We start from the raw sequence: 3,321 nt of genomic DNA on the forward strand, positions 1-3,321 counted from the left end.
CTTAGGAGTGAAGTGAATCGCTCTGCCTGCCACAACTGCCTATTGCCTTGTACTGTTCTTTACGGCATCACGTTTTGCATTGTAGTGCCCTGTAATCGCCCTGACTGCCATCTGATCTGTTCCGGCATTGCACTGGTGCGTATTGTGCGTTTTTTAGTCGGTTGTTCTTTATGTGAAGGCGTGTTGCTGCATATTGCCCTGTCTAGTGCTGTATCTTGCATTGTATTGCCCCATCATTCCGTTCACTGTTACTTTAGACGTTCTGGGATTGTAGCGATCTGTATTGTGCAGGTTTTATTGGTGGTTCTGTATTTGACCGTGTATTGCCTTGTTACCGCCTTGTATTCTTGCATCTTGCATTGTATTGCCGTGTTATTGTTCTGAGTGCCATCTGATACATTTTGGTGTTGTACCACCCTGTGTTGTTATGTCGTCCATTGCATAGCTCTGTCGTTTCCTCGACTGCTGTCTGACGTATTTTGGCATTGCAGCGCACTGCATTGCGGGATACTTAATTGGTTGTTTATTTGACTCTGTATTTCACGGTACGCCCCTCTCTTTTGTTACTTCTTGCATTGTTTTGCTCTGTCTTGAGTGCCATCTCATTTATTTTTTGTGTTGTCCTGCACTGTATTGTGGTTTGTTTGTTTTAATGGGTTGCTATTTATTTGACTGCGTATTCCATTCTACTCTGTTGTGTATTGTTGCATCTCGGATTGTGTTGCCCCATAACTGTCTCAACCGCCACCTGAGACCGTGTGGGATTGTACAGCACCGTATTGTGGGGTTTTGATAGGTTGTTTTTTATATTGTTCTGTATTGCCTTGGAGTGCCCTGTATTGTGTTACATTGTGCGTTGTGTTGCCATGAAATTGTCTTAACTGTCCTTTTAGACTCTCTGGGATTGTACGGCACTCAACTGAGGGTGTTTTTGATCGGTTGTTCTATCTTTGACGACGTATTGCCTTGTACTGCCCTGTATTTTCCTAAAGTCTTGCGTTGTATTGCCCTCTCACCATGCCGCGAGCCATCTGATGTATTCTGGCATTGACAGGCACTGTATTGAGAGCTTCTTAGGCTGTTGTACTCTATTTGACCCTGTATTGCCTTGTACCGGCCTGTTTGGAGTTACGTCTTGAACTCTATTCCCCTGTAAGTGTCTTTACCGCCACCTGAGACTGTCTGGGATTGTACAGCACTGTATTTTGAGTTTTGTAATTAGTTCTTTATTTGATTGTGTATTTGCTTGTACTGTCCTGTATTCTGTTACGTATTGTATTTTATTGCTGTATCATTTTCTTCATCTTTTGTGACATTCTGTCATAGTACTACACTGTATCATGAATTTTGCGATGGGTTGCTCCTTATTTGACTGTGTATTAGCCTTGTACTGCCCTGTATAATGTTACATCTTGCATGTGGTAAAGTGCCATCACGTGCACAGGTGCCCTTGTGGAATCACTGTGTTTATGTTTCTAAATGCGCTCTGTTCTCTAACCATCTGTTTTCAGTGACTGGGACTTCTTCCCTCCATGGACGTGGGATTTAAGACCTCCAGCTGTCTGAAAGCTAAGTTGAGCGGCCAGAGCTGGGGAGGGCTTGGGAGGAGGGGAGAAGTTTGGGAGTTGCAGGGAGGCGTCTTAAAGTTAGAGAAGGGCAGAGGGCTGGAGCAGTCCCCTTTGGGCAGGTAAAGGGAGCGGGTTAGTCTTCAGCACGATGCTAGCATGAGCCGGGCAGGGCGGTTCCAGCCTGTGTCCATCGTGTTGTTTGTGTGGTGTGTTTTCTGTCCTTCCTTGGGTCTTGATGTTCTCTTTCCACTTGAGGAGTGTGGTCTGTACTTCAGGCACCATCCCTAGAGCCTTGAATGCCTGTACACATTGGCATTGCCCCAGTCAGGTGCTGCTTTTCTTGCATCATAAGCTTAAAGCGCGGCTGGGTCTTTAGAAACTCAGAAGTTTCTGGACGGTCCTCATTTACAGTGTTGTTCCTGGCTGCGGGAGCAGCTCTGTTCTCTAGCCATCCATTTTCAGTGACTGGGACTTCTTCCATGCATCCTTAAGTTCTTAGGTCTTGAAGACCGGCTTCCTGCGCATACATCTTCTCAGTCTGAGAGTCGCTTGTTGTCCCGGGCCATTACGTTGTCCTCATTTCCTGGTCTTTCCCTAGAGGCTTCTCATGTCACCGTCATGGGCCCACAGGTCTTCTTGCCTGACAATCACTTACGTCAGAGTGTCATCCTTCTTGCTGAGAGTTTTCTCTGATCTGTGAGGTGCATTGTTTGTAGTGTTGTGTGTAGTGTTGGTCTGTGCTTGTGTGTGGTGGGCTTGGAGCTGCTCTGCCCGGTCGCGTAGAGTCAGGGGTAGGGGGAAGAGCAGCAAGAGTCTATGGGTAATACGTTGATCTAATGATACTGTTGAGGCAAAGGTGGTACAGTCAACTCCCATCAAGTAGCCATCAGCAGGTGGTGTGGGCAGCTCTTTTATTAGGGTTTTTTTTTTTTTTGGGATGAGCAGAGCTGTTCAGCAGTAGTGAAGCAGACTGCATCTCAAACCTGTTAAGGCTGCTTTGTGTGGGGTGTAATGTTTGTGGGTTTGTGTTTTTTGCTTTTTGTTTCTTTTTTTAATGGCAGGTTGTAGTGTTGCTCTGGATGGTAGTTGTAAATCAAAACAAGACTTTGTTGTGGGGTGGACAGTGTGTGTCACATGGGGTTCCCCCTAAAAGTGGAGGGAGAGCATCTAGGAAGAAGATGCAGAGCTGGTGGTCGGGGAGAGGCTCAGGGGAGGGGGTGATGTGCTGTGGGGCTTTGGCAATGGCCCCTGTTCCCAATGGGCTCCAGCTGGGGCTGAGGCAGCCCAGGTGGGACCCATGAGGTGAGCATGGGCTGGGCCAAGGGCTTAAAAAGAAAGGCTGCCCTGGGGATGGGTCTGCTTTGCCAAGGGTCTCTAACTTACTTCTAAGGGGGCTGCCTGGGCACAGCTGCCTGCCAGCGCTGGCTGAGGAGTCAAATGAAGGGGGTTCTGAAAGGCAGGTGCCTCCAGCCAGGAACGGACGGTCCCCGCAGCGAGGAAGGATCCCTCCCGGCCATCCCTGACCGAGGGCACCACCAGCACAGAGCGCCGTGAGCTCGCTGCCTTTGTCGGCTGCGCGTGTGAGCTTCATGGGACAAGAGCGTCGAGGCACCCCCTGCCCGCTCCTAGGTGGGCAAGGGTCGTCAGGCTGACCGCACCACCGAGGACAAAGGGGCAGAGAAAGAAGCCTGTGAGCAGCGAAGGTCTCCCACACGTGCCAGGAGCTGCGGTGAGTCATGTGCCCTCTTGTGCA

This window comes from Larus michahellis, unplaced genomic scaffold (assembly GCF_964199755.1).
Source record: "Larus michahellis unplaced genomic scaffold, bLarMic1.1 SCAFFOLD_317, whole genome shotgun sequence".
NCBI lineage: Eukaryota > Metazoa > Chordata > Aves > Charadriiformes > Laridae > Larus > Larus michahellis.